The 25,037-nt window shown below is 34.3% G+C and overlaps 1 protein-coding gene across 26 annotated transcripts in view; it reads left to right on the top strand.

Moving 5' to 3' along the window:
• The window catches only part of lrrc7 (leucine rich repeat containing 7), a 231,768-nt gene that overhangs the window by 37,212 nt on the left and 169,519 nt on the right, over positions 1-25,037 (top strand). For all 26 annotated transcript variants that reach the window (XM_087257400.1, XM_087257442.1, XM_087257428.1 and 23 more), the window contains exon 2: positions 6,859-7,133. The gene's annotated coding sequence lies outside the window, so the exon portion shown is untranslated. The remainder of the gene's footprint in view (positions 1-6,858; positions 7,134-25,037) is intronic.

Raw genomic sequence — 25,037 nt, 5'->3', positions numbered from 1 at the left:
CCCTTGAAACAGAGTGTAAAGGGAAAGGGCTTCAAAATGTACCCCTAAGTAACGGAACACCACTACAACACTTGCACACGTCATCATATGTCATCGCAATCTCTTGCTTTATATGAGATCGACGATTGTGACTGCTGTAGTTATTCCAGTTGAATTATTTATTTTTTTGGTATTTATCTTCTGGAAATTACAGAAGGCAACAATATTATGTTATTATAACAATATAATGTGGCAATAAGCTCGTAACTATACTGTGTATTTACACTGTGACCTTATTCATATATGTAAACACACAAAAACTACATTAACATTATAGCAGACACTGTAAAAAGGTCATTTCCAGCCACTAAACTTTTCTGACAGGGTATTCGAGTGGCAGAATGTTGTGGGACTGCTATAGAGGAGTTATAATTAGGAATTATAGATAGCGAAATTAAGCTCTTTTTATTTTATCTTTTCATGTTTTTTTTTTTAACATGACGGTAAGACACAAAGTGGTTATGAATGTTTAAAAATGTATGCTTATTTGTTGTAAAAATTCATATTAATGACAAAAAATACTAATTTGTGCATCCCTTTACTTCTGTGCGCAGCGATTTTGCCATTGTAGATGGTGTATAGCTCTGGTGTATCTAGATTGTTTCAAGAGTTGTCTAGCCCTTCCCCTTAGCCCTACACCTTCAAGCTAAAGAGGGTTGGGACACCCCTACCCCAACATGTGAATGCACAAAATGAGGAGTAGGGGTAAGGGGAAGGGGGTAGAATTGGAATTGGGCCTTACTCCGTCTCCAATGTTCTTATTTGTAGATTTGTTATTAAAGACGTCATGTGTTTTATTCTTTATTCTGCCCATTATACAGTGCATTTTGTAACACTTTAAAACAAATATCGAAACTTGACAACTAAAACAACAATGGTTTAACAACAATTGAACTGCATAATGTTTTTAGTCATTTTTATCTATCTGTGTGAAAATGGATCAACTGAAATTTGCTGTCCGTATGTGGAAATGAAACAAAATGCGAGTTAAAAATGGTAACATAAACAAAATCTAATGATGATAGACTTTTGTGGTGTTTTTTTATTTAACTATTTACTTTCACAACATTTTCCAGGTCAAATAAGGCTGGAAAAGGCCAACAACATCTGTTTATTTTCACACAAATCATAAACACAGTCAAATTTTCAAATTGATTCAAATAAATTAGCCCGATATCTTGTAGTATCAAACGAACATGCAGCTACCTCATGTTTGCCTTGTTAACACTATCAGATTAATGTAGTTGGTACGTTAATTGGTATGATAAAACATTAACCTTTTAGCGCCACTCCCCAGACATTTCATTTCTAAACGGCCCTGACATGTACAGAGTAATAAACAGTGTCATAAAACATCGCTATAGTCACATTTAATATGCTTCAGAGGACATTAAACGCTATTTAGCACGTTTGAGCACACATTGCATAGGCCTCACCACTTAAAAAACTGAAGTTAAATGTACATGAAGCAGCTGTTTTCAGAAATGTAATCATACATTATAGTATCACATAAAAAAGTCATTCACTGGTATATTTTAAAGGTGATCTTTTTTAAATAATTTAAATCTTTTGTTACATATTCCTGTAAATGGGTAGATAAATAGTGCTACAATCATTCAACAATAGTACTACATGTTTCTAAATTTAACGTCTACTTTTTTTTCTCCACCAAAGATAAACAGTACACACTTTAATGTTTTGTTTGTATTTTTTGAGGGCATCTTTATAAATAGTTGCACCACCATGACGGGGTGTTGCTGGCATCATTCACTTAATCCCCTTTATCTTTGTGCTGAGGCTGGCAATGATTTTCTGCAACTCCGTCTCTAATGCTGCCTATGAGTCATGCACCCTCATTTTGAAGGTATGCTTAGAGATCCATTGACTGGTTTATATTAAGAAACACTCAAGCCTTATTTATCCAAAGTAGGCTTTTTAATCTGTGCTCCCAAGGACCCAACGCACATGACTGGAGGAATGAGATTGTAGATTTCTTGAGAGAATTTGTGATGTCCCGCAGTTGTGTGAAATTCGACTGGTGTTAACAATGACATGTACTTCAAAAAGAACACGAAGCGCAGTAGCGATATTGAGATCGGTTTGTTCTCTGGCACTCAGTGACTCATATCTGTTTAACACAACACCCCCTCTGCTTTCTGCTTCAGGATTATATGGACAGCGCTTTGATTGGCTGCAGCGGAAATCATGTGTACTGGAGAGACGTAAATGGATTGAAAGATTCAATGAAGACATATTGTGAAATGGTTACGTTTTATTACAGAGATTACAAATGAAAGTACATTAAGGGGTACCTAAGAAAGGAAAGATTTCGATTTTGCTTTTGATTTATTCTGTGAAACTGGTTAAAACTGGTACTATAACAAAATATTAAGGGTATAAGTGCATAGATAGATAGATAGATAGATAGATAGATAGATAGATAGATAGATAGATAGATAGATAGATAGATAGATAGATAGATAGATAGATAGATAGATAGATAGATAGATAGATAGATAGATAGATAGATAGATAGATAGATAGATAGATAGATAGATAGATAGATAGATAGATAGATAGATAGATAGATAGATTCATTCATTCATTCATTCATTCATTCTTGTGTGTGTAGTAATGTCTGTTGGAAATCCAGCTCTGCCAGTACAGGAGTAAATTAGACTGGTGAAGTACATTGTAATAGGAATATTTTTCAATATTACTGTCTACCTGAACTTTAATAAAGATGTTGTGACTTTAAATCATTATTTAAGCTGAATTTTATTATAATCATTTTATTTAAACACAATTTCGGCACATCTTTAGGATAGTATTCCAAAATAAATACAATAAGTTTAATGTGCAATGTTAATTACATGAACTAAATTTACTATAGATACAGATGAAAAAATGTAACACATTTCCAAACATAATAGTTTTAATAATTCATTGCTAATAATTTTCAAAATCATTTTATCTTTGCCATAACGACAGTACATGATATTTGACTAGGTATTTTTCAAGACACTTTTATACAGCTTAAAGTGACATTTAAAGGCTAAACTACTGTAGGTTAATTAGACTAGCTAGGTAAGTTAGGGTAATTAGGCAAGTTATTGTATAACAATGGTTTGTTCTGTAGACATTCAAAAAAAAAGTGTGATTTTTAAATATATAATAATTTTTACCTTAAAATGTTTATCAAAACATTAAAAACTGCTTTCATTATTGCTGAAATAAAACAAATAAGACTTTCTCCAGAAGAAAAAATATGATCAGACATACGTGAAAATTTTCTTGCTCTGTTAAACATCATTTGGGAAATATTTAAAAAAGAAAAAAAATCAAAGGGGGCTAATAATTCTGACTTTAACTGTATTTAGTTTCTAGCATTTTATGTTGATTGTTACATTTTAGCTCACTGCGTGGATAAAATATATTGAGAAGCACATACCAAGAAAGATATATATATATATATATATATATATATATATATATATATATATATATATATATATATATATATATATATATATATATATATATATAGATCTATCTACACATAGATATAGATAGATCTGAATAGCTTTTTATAAGCTCCAGATATGAAATGTTTGAGGTGCATTTACAGTTGTTTAGATGTGATTTACCGCTCATCATCCTGTGTCTCTGAAAGCAGTCTTGCCCTGAAGCCATAAATCTGTTTATTTTAATAGTGAGCTGTTCTCACTTGCTGATCTTAAAAGCTTTGCTCTTTGCCACCAGAAGTATGTTTGCACTAGTACTAAATCATATGGAAATAATGCTTGAAGAACATGTGTTAACACATTTTTATACCTTTTATTTGTCATCTGAAGGTTTGTTATCTTAAAACATATTTTAAGTCAAATTGAGGGTAACTTATTAGCTTTCATAATCATCAAAACTAATTAATTTGCTGAACTCTATAATGACACATGCACAGGATGTCACATGACGTCAGATTGATGTTGTACCCCAACATCGTGGGGACGTTGCATTTTGTTTGGAAATGAAAATCGGGTTTACGTCAGAACTCAACGTCAGACTGACGCCAATGTCCAACTTCCAACCCAAAATCAACCAAATATCAGCATCTAATAATGTTACAGTTTGATGTTGTGTGGACGTTATCAAAATGACGTCTATTAGTTGTTTGATTTTTGTTGCTGTATCTGACAAATAAATGTCAGTATTTGACGCTAGTATGACGCTGATTTAAGATGTTGGCTCAAAGTTGGGTTTTGATCACTTTCCAACACAACCTAAAATAAACGAAATTATAACATAACTTGAAGTCATAGTTGGATATCAAAATATCATTGTCGTTAGACACTGGCAAGACATAGAATTTTGGTCACCTCACATTACAACCTAAATCTAAACTAATATTAACATTTTATGATGTTGTGTGCCTGCTGGTTTGAGAGATATCATGTTGTTTTGGTTAATGGCACACAATTTTAATGACTTCAAGTACATCTAAAGGCAACATTTTAATGGACTTAACTTCACTGACTTTCAGGTCAACCAATTCTCAAATGCACAACATTGTCTCTGACTTTACATTTTTAAATATGTGGTAAAATATTTGCAGCTACACATCAGCTAGTTGTCATTAGAGTGTAGGACTACTGTCTGCTAACTCTAATTAAGAGTTTTCTTCAATTTACATTCTACTGATTGTAGAAACTTTCCTAGTCCAAGTTATTTTCCAAGCCCTAACCCTAATCTTATAGTCTACTAATACTACACTGGCACTCTAATAGTTATGTTGTTGCTTATAAAGTTGATTATAAACTAAATGAAAAGCTAATTCTAATGTAAACTATAGTTGATCTGCTTTGAATACCCTGTTTCACTTGAAAAAACATTGCATAACAGAAACGAAATGGGTCACATACAGTGGATACTGTATGGTAAAGATTTTCAGCCCACACTTATTTGCAGAGTTCTGCAGTTACGGTAGATTGCAACAACACTCAAACAACTGGGTTAAAAGGACGTTCATTAGGAGTATTTTCTCCATGCTGTGTAAATGTCTCTGTTTAGTTTGACAGGGAAGGAGAGAAGATAAAAAAGGCACATATTTCTTGTTTGTCTCCTTTTTTGAGGGTACAGTTTGATTATTGTCTAATTTTCATAATACACTTACTGTCAAAGAAAAAAAAACAAAAAAAAAACAAATGGTACTACATGATAGGGCAATCACATCTGTCATTGTTGTTTTAGTTATCAAATACTCACACATACCTATAAACTGAACATGTAATACACACACATATGACTTTGCAGTTTTCACAAAGTCACATTTTTGTAGTTTTAAAACAGATCTGATAATCTTTAGTTTTTAAAATTACACTTCAGAACATTTTAAAGATGTTTTCATGCCCTCAACATGCCATTGAAGTCTATTTGTAAAAAAACAAAACAAAAAAAACCCCACATAAAATGCCATTTTTTAAATAAATATGGTGTCTGTAAATGCCCTTTAAGTAGCAGCTGTCTGCAATTCAGAGTCTGCCAGTGTGAAATGTGTTTTGACAGAAAATGACACTGGCGGTGACCATCAGCAAATGAACACAAATGATTTATTTCCACTTACATATTCTTTGTTTTGTTTACTTTTCACGTCATTGCAGTCAGCTTAGAGTAGAATATAGTAGGCATTCTATGAGCTGACATTTTGATTTGGAAGAATTGCAGTCGTTTTTTTTTCAGATCTCTTTTAGAAGTTTGATCTTAGATTATTTCCTGTATCACTGTACCCAAAACAGTCATGTAGTTAGAGAGAAGTTCATGGCTTTCTACTACTGACTTAACCACAGCTCTGCCTTATTTATTTTCCCCAGAGAAGAGCCTGTACCCCAACTTTTTTCTCCAGTTTGGTTTCCTGCCACTGTGGCCTTAGAGCAGCTCATCAGTGAATCTCACCCTTCAACAATGACATTCGTATTGAACTGAACACCGTCATCATTGAACTAAAAGGAACAAAACCAGCATCCTGCTGAACTGAATGTACCTGTTGTACTGAACTGGTTACAAAAAGATAAAACTTTATACTAGCTCTACACAATATTGGAAAAATCTGACATTGAGATATTTTGTTTTACTGCAATATATATTTCAGTATGGCGATGCAGTGGCGCAGTAGGTAGTGCTCACCTAGTGTCACCTCACAGCAAGAAAGGCGCTGGGTTGTTGGTTCGAACCTCGGCTCAACTGCCGTTTCTGTATGGAGTTTGCATATTCTCCCTGCGTTTGCGTGAGTTTCCTATGGGTGCACCGGTTTCCCCCACAGTCCAAAGACATGTGGTACAGGTGAATTGGGTAGGCTAAATTGTCCGTAGTGTATGAGTGAGTGTATGGATGTTTCCCAAAAATAGGTTGTGGTTAGCGGTTCATTCTGCTGTGGTGACCCTTGATTAATAAAGGTACTAAGCTGAAAAGGAAATAAATGAATGATTGATTAAGGAGACAAAGTGAGACATGTTTGTACTGCCAAATCTTTGTCAACAAGTTAACTAAATTAAAAGTCACCTTTTCAAACTTTTCAACATTAAAAGTTATTTGGAGGAAACATCAAAGTCCCATAAAACAATACAAAAATTCATGAATCACAAAATACCGAAAACTGTTAAACTACAGACATTTTGTTGACAGTGTGTTCATCTCTGTGCTGCTTTAACACATTCTGTATTGTATAACATGCTACAGAAATAAATCTGACTTGATTTAACTAGTGTATAAGAAGTGTATAGGACAGGAAAAATAACAATATGTGTATGTCCTCTGTGTTTGCAGGTGCATGTGGAAACGAGAGGCAGCCTCTTTCGGTCAGTGTGTCAGGACTGAAAGTGTAGCATGGGCCATATAACAGGATATGCCATCAGAGTCTAGCGGCTGGCAGGATTTGGACAGGTGGCTGAAGATGAGGAAAACATGAGTGTCTGCACACAAATGAACTGGGTGGCTGTCTATACCCACCAGTGATAATCTACACAAGTCCTGCCTGCACTGGGAGTCTCTACAGAGAGCGGCCAATACAATCCACAAAAGGTCATCCTGTTTCTACTTCGGTAAGTGTGGAAAACAGCACAATAATGATTATAATAAAAGAACAACTATTGATAATCACCCTGCTGGTGCAAGTCTGTATGTACTTGTTTGTAAATGTAATGTTCTTTGTTCTTTTTCAAATCGTTCCATGGGTTGGTTTGGTTAAAAAAAGGATATGAATGAGATTGAAGGAAATAGCATATTAAGAGGGATGTGGTGAAGCTGTTCTGTGCCTGTTACTGTTGCCGTTCCTGCACAAGTTATGGCCACTGTCATGACAGTCCAAATGGCTCCATAATTTCCTGTGGTTGTAGAGGTCTATTGAAAGGTTGAGTGGACTTCTGTAATGGGCTCACTGAGCTTTATTGCAGTCTGGATGTGAGACAAATAATGCCATCATTTAACTTCTGGCCTTGCCTTATGAGGGAGGTTGGTAATAGCTGGAAACACATGTCCAACTGTTTCGATTTGGGGGCTGTAGACTATTTTGTTTGGTAGCTGGAGACAAAAGGTTGATGAGGATAGAAATTAATACTCTGGATTTTCTCCACACTCTCAGTAATAGTGGTATAAGCCTGTCAGTGGGGAGATAAGTTTGAAAAGGGACACTTTTGTGTACTTAGCAGGTCCAAATTTGATTGTTTTGGTATATTGCTAGCAGGGCTGCTGCTGGCTAAAAGGGTGCGAAATTTTACTGTGGTTCGCCCACAGAGAAACAAAAACACACAAACATATGTATTTAAACATGAATTTATTTATTCATATACATAAATATGCATATAAACACTTAAAATTATACTTAAACATTCAAATATTTACATTAAAGTATAATAGTTTACATTAAAATAAACACTGACATGTCTTCAGCAGAAGCATCCCTAATTTTAAACATTTACAAAAGGCAAGGAATAAACCCTCTCTGTACCTGTAGAGGTGTACGGCCCTCAGTGCTGCATCCTGTGTCTGTACCTGTGTGGCTGCTGGTGTCTCTGGAGCAGTTCTGGTTATGCCACCTCATCTTCATTTGTGACAAATTACAGCATTGAACCTCCATGTACAATACAGAAGAAGTAAGTCATTTAAAGAAAAAGTCACGACACACCATTAAGACAACGAGTTAGTCAAGCACTCTTCATAAAGTGCCTTAACTACAAGTAAAATGTGGATTTTAAAAAAACTGACCCTTGCTGTCAGCATAAATTGAAAACATTTATGTTTTTTAAGAATTAATGAGTGTATTTTTAAACAAAAACTTTGTTAACAATCAGAAAAAAAAATAATTAATGAATTCATGCAATCAAAATAGTTTACGGCCTGTGGCTTACATTAAGTTGACTCATTTTATATTATTGATCTTTTAGAAATCATAGAATGAGTCAGTTTTGTCATTTCATGTACAGTAGTAGTGTACAAAAATCAAAAACCGGCCTGTTAAAAACACTGATGTAAAGACTAAAGAGACTTTATTGTCATTGCAGTGAAATAAGCAACAACAGCAGCAAAAAGAAATGTAAAGAAATATACAAAACAATAAACAATGATAACTAAATAATTATTTAATATATAATAAAATAATATAAGATAATAACTATATAATAATAAATAATACATACAGTGAATTAATTGTGCAGTGCATGTGTATGTAGCTGATGTGCAAACAGAATTGTAAAGTATTGCACAAGTTAATAAAAATAATTGAATTTGTAGATTTATTAGCAACATGGGGAGAACGCGAAAAGAAGACATGTTCTATCCTAGTTTAAAGCACAATGCACAGCAGCAAAGCAAGAAACTGAATGTAAGCAACAACAAATAAGGCAAATTTGGTGCAGTTTTGACAAAGCTTACACGTTAGCCTCACTAATTTACTTGAACAACCAAAACTACATTTTCCAGATTCATTGTAGTTACCTGAAAGTAATGCACGCCATTCATCTTGTACTTTTTTCCTCTGCTCGGCTCCAGACTGCTGTTGTCTTTTCCCGGGCATAGAGCTGCAACTTGCATAAATTACAGTTATATGCTACTAGCAGCCGCAAAGATAAGTGGACCGGGTTGTGCCGCGCGTATGCGTCTATGGAAAAAAGGAAAAAGAATCTGTCACATGTTTTTTTTTTTGTGTTTGTCATTAAATTTTTTTTTTTATGCATTTAACAACATATTATCAATATATATTTTATTTACATTCAGTTTATGGCAATATTATTAAATAAACATTAATCTTTTTTATTTTTTTTTTATTTTGAGCAACCAAGATGGTGCCTCCCTCCAGAGTTCATGCCCTACGCCAGTGGTTCTCAAAGTGGGGGTCGGGACCCCCCGAGGGATCTCGGGAGAATAAAGTGGGGGTCGCCTGGTGATTTTTTCAAAAATCTATTATTTTTATTAAACATAAGAATAGTCGTTTGTAGTTACTATAGTAGCTTATAGTTACTAGTTCTATTGGATTGCGACCCCTGGGGTAATTACATTATATTGAAGACACAGCAATAGCATCAGATGCAGCAGATTGATTTTATAACACCAGGTTAAATTTTCTGGCACATTTACAGCACTGACATACGTAAAAAAATTAAATGAAGAATAGACTTGGGTCTATTGGTGTGTGTGCACCATTGCATGCAAGGTTTCTGTATTTATAACCACCTCAGAGGATATTGGGGGTTGCGAGTCACTGGCAATGTTATTTTGGGGGTCGCGGGCTAAAAAGTTTGGGAACCTCTGCCCTTGGCAATCTGTCTTGAGCTGCTGTAATGGTTTTCTTGGTTTTTCTCTTACTAAATCAGACTCAGTCTGGAGGTTATGAATATCAGAAGAATATACTTTATTGTCGACAACAAAGAAGAACTTTCAGGAGACCCCCAGTAGCATCTCTGCTTTGACTAATGCAATAATCAAAATTTAAATTCAAATCAAATTCAAATAGAATCAATTTCAATTCGGTTGTGATTGTGTAGGTGACGAATGAAATGGATTCTATTTGAATTTGATTTAAATTTAAATTTTGATTATTGCATTAGTCAAAGCAGAGATGCTACTGGGGGTCTCCTGAAAGTTCTCCTTTGTTGTCGACAATAAAGTATATTCTTCTGATATTCATAACCTCCAGACTGAGTTTGATTTAGTAAGAGAAAAACCAAGAAAACCACTACACTGCGGTACTAATTGTGAGATACACATTGTACCTTTTACTTTCAAATTTTTACCTTTAAGATCCAAATATTGGTACATGCAAAAGTGTACATTTTGAAAATAATATGTACCTTTCTTTCTGAGATTGCAGGAAGCTGCTCTTCCAGAGGATTAAAAATAAATGAATGGAATTGTATTGGATTTTCTGGTGTAGTTTAGCATGGTGCGTAATCATTTCATCAATTTGTTAGTTTCATTTTAAATACTATGTTGGATACAAAAGCAGTTATATGTTGTTGTACATTTAAATTTAAGGTAAAACAGGGTGAAGTTTGTGATAAACAGGCAGTTTATTTATAATAATAAATTGAGATGTGACAAGATCTCGGGCTTTACGAGATCTAGTGAGACTAAATCCTGTGAGCCTGTGTTGCGCGTCACTCATTTGCTTGGGCGGGTGTGACATAACCTCTCTTTTCACTGGAGTTCAAAGGTTGCATCAAAAAGCAGAAGCTGCTAACTGTTGCTATACAAATTAACCATGGTTTATAACCATGCGATGGAATAGCACTTTAGATATGCTTAAAGTCATAATCGTCATAAACAAAAAGGGCTCTATTTTGACGGTCCATGCGCAGAGCGCAAAATGCAGGGCGCAAACGCTTTCAGGGCGTGGCAGAACACAATTTTGCCAATTTACGGACGGGAAAATGCGCTTTGCGCCAAGGCGCATGGGCTAAAAAGGTTGAGTTTATTTTTTTAATGAGTTATAGGTGTGTTTTGAGAATAAACCAATTAGAGTCTCATCTCCCATTCCCTTTAAGACCCAGCTGCGTCGCGCCAAGAGCGCACTCGCTATTTACAGGTTGCAAAGTAAGTCTAAGTGGAAACAATGAGCATTTCACAAGCAAACAGTTAACAGTTGACAGTTTTTTAACAGAAAACTGTTAAACAAAGCATCTACTGCGTGAGAATGAGAGATAATGGAACTACTTTCACATTCGCTTTGAATAGGGAAACCTTTACGCACAGACATCAATTAGCCTATAAATAATTAATTTCGTTTGTTAAGCGCACAGATTTGTTTCAAAACTGTTTCTATATTCAGTTCTAGTTTCTAGCAAACGAATAAATGAACAATAATGACCAAGTGTGGTCAAAATACTGAGTTATTTCCAAATACACCTGCCATGCCCCATATGGTCTAAAACCTGACAGGTGGGCAAATCTAAGCTTGTTTTTAATAAAACAAATATAAATATGGATATAATAAATAATACTGCTAATAATAATTACATTATACAAAAGCAAATTGTTATGAATGAACTGAAAAAGCCTCCCGAGATGAAGAAGACATAAAAGCAGTGATTTTTCATGTTTATGTAGGCTAGAAAATAATATGTTTTGTAATATTTTAATCCTTTATATTCTATATCTATTCTTATTATATCCTATATATATCCTTAATATTTAAATTTTTTCATATGTAAAGATATTTGCCTATTGCTCTCTTGTGCGTATTAAGCAGTGCGTAAGCGAGGCACAACTCTGCGCCGGAGTTTAGACCGGGTTAGTTTTGGTCTAATGAAAAATCTATTATAGTTTCTCAAAATAGCAACGCGCCAGCGGTCTGCCTCAGAACGCCTTTCTTTTTAGACCAGAACGCCTATGGGCGCACAAATGAGCGCTAATGCTTTTGCTATTTAAAGAGCGTGGCGCAATGCCTCAAAACGACTCTTGCGCCAAGCTGAAACTACCAAAAGACTATTGTTCCGCGTCTTGCGCCACACTGCGCCAGGTGTATGATAGGGCCCAAAAGGAATTGAGACATGTGGAGTATTCCTATTTTAGTCGCATTATTGAAGTGCAGTACACAGTGTTGCCATATTGGGTGGATGTTTTTGTATTTCAACGGGTTTTGGATAGTTTTTGGGCTGGAATCAGTCAGCTACATCTGGCAACACTGGCAATACAGGCATGTAAATGTCGTAATCAAACTATTACTGTCGTCTGGAGTTTGTAGCTGCATTTTGCGACAGGATATTCCATGCACACATGGCTGTTTAACACTATTCTGTAAAGGAGGCAAAACAATGATAGCAAAATTATCCCTGTAGACCCAGGATACTTTAGTGGCAGTTTGCTAATCTTTCAGTAAAAGCACACTAGTATCATATGTGGGTCAAATAAGCTTTACAAGTTAAAACCCCTTGAAGATTCATGAAACAACAATTAGTGTGCATTTGACATGTGATTTTATTCTTTATACACTAAAAAAATGATTTCTGCAAAATTGTTGCTAACAGTATAAATGGGTTGAATTTAAACATATTTATTTACTCATTTTCATTTCGGCTTAGTCCCTTTATTAATTTGGGATTGCCACAGTGGAATGGACCGCCAACTTATCCAGCATATTTTTTACACAGCGGATGCCCTTCCAGCTGCAACCCATCCCTGGGAAATATCCACACACACTCATTCACACTTATACACTACGGACAATTTAGCTTACCCAGTTCAACTGTACCGCATGTCTTTGGACTTGTGGGAGAAACTGGAGCACCCGGAAAAAACCCATGCGAACACGGGGAGAACTTGCACACTCCACACAGAAATGCCAACTGACCCAGCCGGGGCTTTAACCAACGACCTTCTTTCTGTGAGGTGATCAAGCTACCCACTGCACCTCCTGAATTTAAACAAAGAAATTACATTTTTCAGTGTTGGGCATTCATTGAAACACTTATAGTAAAAACCCTGGAGCATTACTCATGGTTATTGCAAGACTTTAAAAAAATTCTATTGTAATCAATGTAAATTAAGTCATTAAATATGGTTCCTTGACCAATAAGGGGTTAAAATGTGAAGCTCATCTGATGCAATGCATCATTCATGTGGTTTATATAAGGCTAGCCTTTCATAATGATCTCCTTTAATTAATATTTATCAAAGTGATCTCATCCACACTAGTCTACACCTCAGAATTTATTCATGTTTATTCTGAGTGTATAACGTTTGGTTTTCAGATATTTGTTTTTGTTTTTTAAACATCTTTGGTATTGTTTATTATAAATATAAAAAAATATTCTGAAAATGATGTTATCATTGCTTTATATTAAAATGGTTAGTTGTGGTCTGAACTTTGCTATTGTTTTATGCTGAGAACAGTTTTTAAAACTGTATCTTCATTATGATTATTTTCATAATTTATTGTTATCATTCCAAAAAAAGTTACTTTGTATCATTGTATCAGTCACTTTACTTAAAGGGGTAGTTCACCCAGACCTAAAAATTATGTCAGCCTTCTGTAAGCCTTTACTTGTTCATAATCAATTTGTCAAACACAAAATAAGTTATTTTGAATAAGCTGTAATCATTGACGCAAATACTATTTTTTCCAACTATATAAAATTCTATAATAATATTCATTCATTCATTCATTTTCTTTTCGACCCATCTCTGGGAAACATTCACACACACACACTCATTCACACGCATACACTACGGACAATTTAGCTTACCCAATTCACCTGTAGCGCATGTCTTTGGACTGTGGGGGAAACCGGAGCACCTGGAAAAAACCCACGCGAACGCAGGGTGAACATGCAAACTCCACAGAGAAACACCAACTGACCCAACAGAGGCTCAAACCAGCGACCTTTTTGCTGTGAGGCGACAGCTCTACCTATTGCGCCACTGTGTTGCCTATAATAATAATAATAATAATAATAATAATAATAATAATAATAATAATAATAATAATAATAATAATAATAATAATAATAATAAATAACTTTACACTATTTTGATGGTCCTCTTCATGCCAGGTTAAGACTACACAATATTTTAGTGTGTTGTGACAGTCACTGTTTCAGGCAAATTAGTCTCTTATTATAACTATTTGAACTATAGTTGCCAAATGTCATAGTTTACATTTTTCTTTTATAAGTAACTTTCTACATGTTATCCATGTTTAATATCTCAATAACATGCAAACAAACAACCAAATAAAGCATTTTAAGAAAGAAAAAAATATTGATTTAACTTCCTGTCACATGAGGCTTTCAACATCCTACCTCTAACTCCAGGATGCAAAATGGAGGCAACCCTTCCAAACAAAAACCTGGAGAAAATGAATACAAAACATGTTCACATAGGACACTATTAACAAGTATCTATCCATGAAACCATTTTGAAAAAATTGGACACAAGTGGGTTAATGATATTTGAAATCATTGACAAAGAAGAACTATGACTGATTTCTAGAAACAAGACCAGCTGTGTGTATTTAGAAAAGCTCTGGAAAACGTTCACCCATTTTATAATACTGTGTCTGTCATGATCTCCAGCAATCCATTCTTGACAGATCACTGGTGTACTACAGATGTTTTAAGTAACTACAAATCCTGTCATGCACCACACACACACCTGTTTCTGGAACTCTGATGTTCACGTGCACACAACTGTACCGCTTCATGGACTGATTAGTTCAGTACGAAGTCGTTAATGTTGTTGTGATGTGTTAAGGTAATGTTAGTATGCTTGTCCTGATGTTTCTTTGTTTTTTTTGTTTGTTTGTATTTTTGACCCAGCCTTGTTATATGGTTGATCTTGTTTAGTCGCCTATTTTGACCATTGCCTGCTTTTGACTATGTTTCTGGATTGTCGTTGCTTGTACTAGCCTCACCTGTATTTGATCTTGTTTGGCTGCACAAATAATCTTACATAGTTTATATTATATATCCCTCGCCTTGATCCCCGCACATGACAGTATCACCCAACAGGATCAATACAATTGTCTCCCTATGTTTAGAACTATGTACGAGCTTTTGTGTTCTCATTGGTCACCAATACAGATGTGATGAAACTAAAAATGAAATTAAAAATTCAAGTTATTTCTGCTGAAATATTTTGAAGCATCCTCATTTGGCCTTTTCTAACCACCTAAACCTCTTGGTGCAGATGTGTTTTTGTGTTTGAGTCTCTGTCTACTCATATGGATCAAATTGGGTGTGAGTGATGTACACGAGAGAGCTTCGCTGTGAGAGGCTCAGGAACACTTCTTGCTCTCAGCTATTCTGCCAGGTGTTCTCATTAGCACCTTCTCTTCTGCTGCTTTAGTGGAGGAGTGGAGAGATGTCAGGTTAGAATTAAGTCATACTTTCCTTTTTGACACACATTCTTCTAAATCCTTGAGAGACTATGCTTTCAATGTTTTCACAAGTCATGTACTGCTTTCCGAACATTCATCATCTTACACTACTTTTTATCATGGCTACAATGGTCTAAAACACTCCACTATTTGCATTGATCAGGTCAAAGGTTCTACCTTTTCTTAATTCAGTTAATTCAGAGTGTGTTTGTTTGGTGCAAATGTCCATTTAGGCTTTAATGCAAAGTTTGAAGAATGTGATTTAAACATGATTTTTCCTGATTTGAAAGCTTTTTTGTCATGTCATAATAGTAAATTTAGTAGGGATGCACCGTTATGGATTTTTTGGCTGATATCGATAACCGATAACTCTTCAGACTTGGAGGCCGATATGTTATATTTTTATACAGCAAACTTCATAAAAGATTGAACTGCTCTTATGAACTGAATAGTCTATACTCAAAGCAAAAAAGCTATAATTTCAAAATTGCAAGGTGATTATGTAGACATATATTCACGATTTCACATAAATCAGCATGCAAAAAATAAATTATTTCCTTTTCTTCATAGCAATATAACATACAACTTACGACTGTTGTATAAAAATAATAGGTTAAATAACAAAATGTGTTTTAATCAACAAACAAGGTAATTTAAATTTTAAATAAAATAAAAATGAACCTAAGGACTGAAACCAGCTCAAATGTTCTTGAATAAAGCGTATTGCAGTGATGTACAAATATGTAATGTCCAAAAAAGCATTTTTTGCTTTGCTGCCGCCATACAAGCGGACAGCTAAATACAGATAGTACGTTTTACTTTAGAAAATGCAGCATAGATTCATTCTATTTGCATCTTAGATTCTTTTGAACACATGTAGCTGCAATCAGGCAACGCTCTGTGTTTTTTCTTGCTGTCAATTGCGGGAAAAATGATCGATAAAAAGTTTTTCATATACCGCTGTGAGTTTCACTCAACTGCGGGCTCAGATTTGCCCTCGGAGTTAGATTTTGATACAACACCTGAGCATTGAGCACAGATGACTTTATGACAAACACAGAGCATAACATAAAGATAGAATGCTGTGAAGGCTGTCAGATCAGTGTGTGTGTGTGTGTGTGTGTGTGTGTGTGTGTGCGCGGTGACAGCCCTCACGCACGCTCGTTATAATCAATATAAATCTTCCGATAAAACTGAATACAATCTTACATCAACAACACATGGCAAGCAACACCTTTATAATAACAAATAATCATATTAGATAACAAACAACCCAACAAGTTGTTTAGCATGTGTCAACGTTTTTACAATGAGGCTGTGTTGTCTGCATCTCAATTATGACAGTGTACAAGGCGAGCTACTGAGCAAACTGAACGGTCTGGAAAAGCCGTCCATATGGAAATAAGCTGTCGAGGCTAATGCATTCGATTATGGATCACAGATGCATTTAAATAATTTTTGTGCCATTTATTTCAGTGGAATTATAAACTATACTACAATAAAAATGTAATTTTTGGTTTAATTACTTCGTAAAATACGACAACAGACGTTCAAAGCTTAATTGTGAAATATCGAAACAAGATTCAAATGTAAAAAAGTAAAGTGAAACATTCGATTCGGCACAGTCTTATACTGTATAAACGGTCAAAATGACAGATATGGCCATTCAAATATTATATAGTAGTTCCAATGTTAAGAGCCATGAACCAAACAACAATTTGGCAGATATGAGGTCATTAAACTATCCTGTAAGCTTTCTTATTAGTCTAAAAAGAACTTCTATTGAAGCCAACCTGCCAAACAACAGGGTGTGAATGTACCATTTTATTACTAAGTAATGTGGGTAAACTCTGCCAGCACAGGGGAAGATTAACACCTGCTTCTGCCTGCTTTGTTCTACTGACTGATTCATGTATGTACTTTGTAGTGGGTTAATAGTGAGAGAGGCAAGCAGGTCTATTCAAAAACCAAATGAAAAAAAGACAGCCTATGCATTGCTTTCTTTTTAATCCTGACATTATGAAGAATGGATTTCAATAAGAGCTTGCTGTTCTGAATGTACTGGATCCATAATGTCACACCCACATCAGTGCGTTACTTTTTTATTAAATGGTCACTATTGCTATGTCTGTTATTTGAGATATTTTCGTTAGTACTTTATGTATTGCTAACTGAAATGTTGTCGCTAACCCAAATGGTAACACAACAGCATCCATCCATCTTTTGCTGTCAGTCAGTCAATCAATCAAAAAAAAAAAAAAATCAAAAAAGTGGGTGTTTAGTTCCAAGTCTACAATCAACAATATATATTCAAGCAAAGTGTTACGATGAAAAGGGTCAAAACATAATCAAGACCATCACTTCTAAATGATGGTGTTTTGATGTAAAATTTAGGTAACATTAAAGTCACAATCCTCGCTGTAAGAAATGCTGGGTTCCAAACAAATCGATTAAGTTAACCTAATCATCTTTACAAATTAAAGTGGACTGATAATTACAATTAAGTTGTCTAGAAAAAAAAACACTTAAGAATTTTGGTGTTTCAACTCATTTTAAATAAGTAGTGTAAACAAGCAGCATAAGTCATTTTTTGCCATCAAACTGTCACTTTTTTGCTATGGTTTAATTGCATCTGTATTGATATAATGTCGAGGCGTATTGATATTCATGTCATATTGCTCATGTAAATTAGAATAATATCCTACTGCGATAGAAACACCCATTGTTTGGGCTATTTCAGATGTTGACTGTTTATCAGGGCAAAAACAGAAGCGTAGAAGGTTTATCTATACCAAATGAGGATTTCCTCTTGTTCTTGACCTTTCGGCCATTGTACCGGTGAAAAATTACACTGTCGAAGTTCCAAAGTGTAGATTATTGGTGGGATAACTGTAAAAGCAATGAGTTAGAGGGAACAGCTCCCTGGAGATTGAAGCTGCAAAGAGAAAGGCATGCAAGCAGTCAAATTCCCACCCACTCTGAGTCTTCAATATAATTCAGTCAAACTTCAGACATTAATGTTAGGAGCTGTGAGACTATTGGCTGATTATCAGTATCTTGCATTAATAATAGTTACATCTTGCATTAATAATTTTGCTGAAATAAATATGAAGTCCTTTATATAGTATTTGGCACAACTTCATCTGGCATTTGGCAGAAGCTAGCCAAATTAGGGAGAAGCCAACATAGACACTCTCTCAGTCTCATCCTTAAAAATATGTAGTTTTTAACCTGCATATGGTTTATTCTCAACACATAGTTTGCAGATTGAAATGTTTTCTGTGGTAAACTATTAATCACCAAAAACATTTAACCTGCAATATTTAAGAAATGTTGAGAAGCCAAGATTATATTGTGTATATATTAAGGCTGTTAATTTAATGTGTTAATGCGACAAATTAACATGAAAAAAAATGTGTCAAAATATTTATCAGATGCATTTCACACAATTCAACTTAACTTAACAACTTCAGCTTAACGTCATGCAGATATATGCAGATATTTTAATGTTATATTTATGTTTTGACATACAAAATATCCAGCCAGGATTTTTGGAAATTCATGCCTTAACCTACATTGTTGTGCATCAAATACATTGGAAATACGTTTCATTTTACATTCAGATGGCAAATCTACTAGAGGGCACTGTGTACAATTTAGCAAATCTGAAATATGTTACTTAAAATAAAAAAATACGTCCTTATTTTATACATCCACAAGAAAGCTGAGCTTATCAAATTAGCTAGACAGGCTAACCACTGAACTAATTAACACAGGCTCATTCTAAAAACGTAGCCCTATATACATTTCTGGAAATCACAAATGATGTAAAAAAGGGTACACAGCAGCCTCTGGTGAATTCGCAAAAACTGCGAAAAAACTTAGCTCCTGGGATGTATTTTGCTGTCTTCAGAAATGTATATAGGTGCGTAATCAGAATGAGACTGGGTTGAAGCTAATCCCTTTCCTAAATCCAACCAATACTGTTTTCAAAGGCAAGGCTGCACTGTGATTATTTAGCTTTACCTTTGTTTACCTGGTAGTTTTTACATTTTTTCATGGAACTGTGCTCTGCATTACAAGTACAATACAAAATGAGCAACTGATCAAAAAGAGCATGCCAGAAAAGTTGTCCAAGGAGATAAATAGAGGAGGCAACCAAAAAATTGATTACTAACCATACACATTGTTAGGTTGTTTTGTTTTGTTAATGGATGCAAAGAACTGCTCGAAAATGTCCTTTACTTGTCAATAATGTCCGTGTAGAAATGATTAGTGCCTGAAAGTTGTTGACATAATTCAATCTCCAGTCAGATGTATCTCAAAGTGTATCTTAAATGTATCTTGTAGCAATTTTAAAAAATGTAGGCTGAAGCATGTATTTCTAGCCTGTGTTGACAAAATTACAAAAAAATAAATAAGTTCTCAGAAATAGAATTTTTTAATGACAAATAATACAGTTTGTTAATATTACATTTATGTTTTAGACACATCTGTTTTTGTCCATTTACAAGGAAATGATTAATGATTAATTTAATCAACAGACAGCATGTTTCACATTCTGAATGAATCAGGTGAAAGTCAGGGCGAGCTTTAAAGGAACACTCTCTTTTTCTTTTTATTTCTTTTTTTTAAATTGGGAGTTAAACAACTGAGTTTTATAAGATTTGAATTCATTCAGCCGATCTTCGAGGCCATTAGCAACTTGTTAAAAAACCCTCCTGTAATTTCCATGTTGTACTAAGATCACATGAAAATGAAATCTTGCTATTTTCTTTGCTGACATAGCTGGGAACTATACTGTCAGGCATGACAGGCTGCTGCAGCAGGCACAATGATATTCTAACTGGTGATAGTTTATAACTGGTGGGGCTAGTGTATAGGGTTGGTGCTGGAGACTATTAGCCTGCTGAGCAATGATTATTATGCTGGAATGAGTATAGTTCTTAGCCATTTCAGCTTAGAAAAAAAAACACATTTTCATTTTCCTTATGTTTGACACAGCAGAATAGTAACAACAGAAGTTTCAAGCTTTAAATCCAACATATATTTTAAAAACTTAGCCCAACCGGTATATACATTTCTGGAGATCGCAAATTTTGTAGCCAGAGCTATGTATTGTTGCATTTCATCTTTAAAAACGAATGCTACGGGGCGGTATGACACCGTTCACAGTATACACAGTGGCCTTTGGTGGATTTATGATAACAAAAACTGCCAAAAAAGAATAGCTATTTTGCTTTCTCCAGAAATGTATATAGGGGTACAGAATCAGAATGAGCCTGGGTTGTTTAAATAAAAAAATCATCAAAATCTTTGGTCTCATTTTTTTTTGGGTGAGATGCTAATGGTCTAATCTGATTCAATGATCTATGCCAGGGGTTCTCAACTGGTTTGACCATGGGACCCACATTTTTACATTGTCATCAATTTGGTCACCCAAATTTTTAGAAACTATAATACAATTTTAGGAATTATAATTCATTTGTATTTATTTGTGAACATACACAAGTAGTGACAGATAAATCATAAGGCATTCAGCAAGACTTACAAATAAACAATTTATTGCTGTCATTTAACAAAATGGATCAAAATATAGAAATATTACAAAGTAAAAACAACAAATAATGTAAATAGTTAATAAAACTGTTAATAAAACATGTCTGGTTTCTAAATGTTGTTTTAATTTAGAAGGTTTCATGCTCTCATATGAGAGCACCTCACTACATATGACACTGAGGCTTTTAGTCTTTTTGTCGTCAATATATGTAAATCCATACTTTACAAATTTCAAAATAAAAGTCAGGTGTACGCAAAATATGTAAAAAAACTTTTGTTGTTTTTTTAACCACACACTCCGCGACCGACTGAAAATGTTCCCGTGACTCCACCAATTGAGAAACACAGATCTATGCTAAACTAAGCTAAACAGTTCTGGACGTTGGCTAAATGGATTTAAAAATAGCAAAACTCAATAGTTTAACTTTAGGGGAGAAAAGTGTAGTGTTCCTTTAACACATTTTAGTTTTAGTGTCTATAATTTTGTGCTATATGCCTCACATACATAGAACTAGAAGTCCTATTGTTAGGAATAATAATGTGACAAATAAAAAAAACTTTTGTGGAAGCTATTCATTAAACAATTAAACATGCTGAATCAGATCTGCTATTAAACATTCTTTAACATCATCACTACTCACATTCGAAATCACATACAAAACTTTTTCTTTCTTACTACAATTTTGTGGTCGTAGATTTTTACACAGACTTTTACAATGAAGTCAGAATTATTAGCCCCCTGTTTATTTTTTTCCTCAATTTCTGTTTAACGGAGAGATTTTCTTCAACAGTTCTAAACATAATAGTTTTAATAACTCATTTCTAATTACTGATTTATTTTATCTTTGCCATGATGACAGTACATAATACTTGACTAGATATTTTTCAAGACACCTCTATACAGCTTAAAGTGACATTTAAAGGCTTAACTAGGTTAATAGGTTAACTAGGCAAGTTAGGGTAATTAGGCAAGTCATAAAAATGGTTTGTTTTGTAGACTATTGAAACAAATACAGCTTAAAGGGGTTAATAATTTTGACATTAAAATGTGTTTTAACAAATTAAAAAACATTTTCATTACAGCCAAAATAAAAGAAATAAGACTTTTTCCATTAGAAAAATATGATCAGACATACTGTAAAAATTTCCTTGCTTTGTTAAACATAATTTGGCAAATATAAAAAATAAACAAATAAATAAATTCTAAGGAGGGCTAATAATTCTGACTTGAACTGTATGTTAAAACAGTTGTACTGATAGACAATAAACTAACATTTCAGTGATGATAACATATCAGAAATGATGTTGTATTGTTTGTAAAACAGCTTGTTTTTCTGCACGAATAGCACTCGGAGCTGTGTCTAAATGTGCTTTAGCTTTTATTTTTAGTCTCCCTGTGTGTGGGCCTAATTCCACTGCCTGGAGTATTGCAGTGTGCTTTGTATGAAACTATGCTATTATGATGATCCTCTATATTTATTTCATGCACCACATATGGAATATAAGCGCTCTTGAAGCATTTAACTCACAGCTCACAGACATGTTTATAGAATTGTATTCAGCAAGAAATTGTCCCTTTTTTTAAGAAAACTTGTAGTATGTTTTATGTGTAAATATGTGATATATTGATGACAATTAAGCTTTCATTTAAACAAGACTGGTTTGAAAAAAAAAAAAATGCTTAATTGTGCAATCCATTCCAGAAACACAATAAGTTTCAATCCATAAATTGTAAAAAATAAAAAACTAATAAAAAAACTGTTTAAAAAAGGTGGCATGTGGTATTAATAGCCAATTATGCTGTTAAAATAGTAATTTAATTGTAATGTAATGGTGTAAAAGTAATGTAATAGTAATGTAATAGTGTAAAAAATGGAATAGTAATAGCATTAAATAATTTGAAGCAGTACTGGAAAATAAATTCAGAAATAGTTGGTTTTTACAAATATCTTTGTACAAATGCCTCAAGTCTACTGTCCTTTACAAATACCATGGAAACCATAAAACAAGGCTTCTTTTTTCCATGATATTGACTTGCTACTCACCTTATACCTATCATGATCTAAAATGTAAATGTAGATCAGATTGTACTTCTTTGTTAATAAAAAATGATACATTTACTGTGAAATGTGCATTTTAACTAAGTTCAAAGTTAATTATTAATGTTATTAAGTTATATATATATATATATATATATATATATATATATATATATATATATATATATATATATATATATATATATATATATATATATATAATATTGATATGTGCAGCACAAGGGTGGCATGATGGCTCAGTGGTTAGCACTGTTGCCTAACAGCAAGAAAGTCGGTGGTTCGAGCTCCGGCTGGGTCAGTTGATGTCTCCGTGTGGGTTTGCTTGTTCCCCCCGTGTTGGCTTGGGTTTCCTCTTGGTGCTTTGGTTTCCCCCACAGTCCAAAGACATGTGATGTAGGTGAATTGGGTAAGTAGAACTCTCAAATTCTTCTGTAAGCACTTCTGTAGGTTAATCCTGTAAAATTTCCATAGCATTTGTCAGTAATACTGTGGAAATGTGAATTATTGGGTTATATTATGTGTGACATTAAAAGCACATAATCTAGGATCTTTCATGAATTGTTTAGTCTTTTATGATTCATGCATAAAATCATACATTAATGATAATCTGTGCATTAGTTCACAAGGAGTGAAACAATTATGAATTATTTCTAATATTGGTTGTGGAAAAAAGTTCATGGCATCATTAAGATTTACATTTACGTCCTTAAAACATTTCTTAAAACATCTTCTTAAAACTGTTTACTTTAGAATTGCTTTATCTGATTATTCATTTTACATAGTCTTACATTGTTTTTATACATTGTAATTCTTTTGTATTGTTTGACACATATTAGTTTTATTTATGTGTGCTTTTTTCTATCTGTTGTGCTGTTTCCTCATAAAGTTTTTTGAGAAGCCAACTTTTAAAGGCACTATACAAAATGTATATATTTTTCCAAACAAATGCTGTAAAGATTTTTTACTCTGAAATTTGTTGTCAATTAAAGGGTCATGACAACCCCACTTTCAGTTCAGGTCTAACTCAGTATTTTTTCAAAACATGCATGAATAATGGGCGTGGAGCTCCGCAAGCAAAGGGTAGGAGTGGGCGTGGCAAGCAGGGAAGAAGGAGGGGAGCGAACAACTGTTGTCAGTCAGCTCACAAAATAAGACATAAACCGTGAGGAGACGCATGATTTTATAGTTAACAAAGTTAAAATGCAAAGAAATAAACAGTAATTTAATGCCCTGCTACATTTGTTATTCGTAATTTTATATACACACAACCACAATTTATATCATTATAGAGATAAGCGTGTTCATATAAATGAGGACTTTTTCCCTCAATCCCCTGGTCTGAATCATAGGTCTGAATGCAGACTTAGTGCAGCAGATCTCTTGCCCTGTCTATTTTAACCATTAGCCCTGTTGGTAATCTAGAGGATTTACAGCAGCACAGCGATGTGTCTAAATGTGAAGGGACTCCTGATAAAAGACAACATCCACCATTCTCCAATTCTCGTACTGCTGTCCTGACAAAAATGCTTACTGCATGCAAACAGCTTTGCTGTATCGGCCCTGACAGCATCGCGGGGAAAAACATGAAACAAACCCCGTGGATCATGGAAACAAACACATAAGACCCTTCATGAACAGCTAAATACTGTGTGCCATGGGTCCGTGTCTCCCAGCTTGGCAGTGGCAGGTCTGCCTTGCCTCCGGAAAGCACGTGCATTCATGAATATTTAAGAAGCAGGCTCTTCTCATAGGATAAGAAAACTCAGCTATGAATAATAATGAGAAACCGACGCGTCAACTTTGCACCAGTTTTGCGCCATGTCGCCAATTTTGATCCTGCTCAAAAGTCATTTTAAACCTGGAAGCTGAAATTAGCTGACAAAAGCTCAAAATTATCCGGTTTTCCCCACAATTAAAGCTAACAGGAGCTAACATTAGCCCCTTTCACACAGTGATACCGGTAAATATCCGGAAAATTTCCGGAAAGACTTTACCGGTATATTCAAAAAAGCGCTGTT

The sequence above is a fragment of the Danio rerio genome, chromosome 6 (assembly GCF_052040795.2).
Source record: "Danio rerio strain M-AB ecotype USA chromosome 6, GRCz13ab, whole genome shotgun sequence".
Taxonomy (NCBI): domain Eukaryota; kingdom Metazoa; phylum Chordata; class Actinopteri; order Cypriniformes; family Danionidae; genus Danio; species Danio rerio.
Note: the sequence above shows the minus strand (reverse complement) of the source record. Positions and strands in the feature narration are given on the sequence as shown.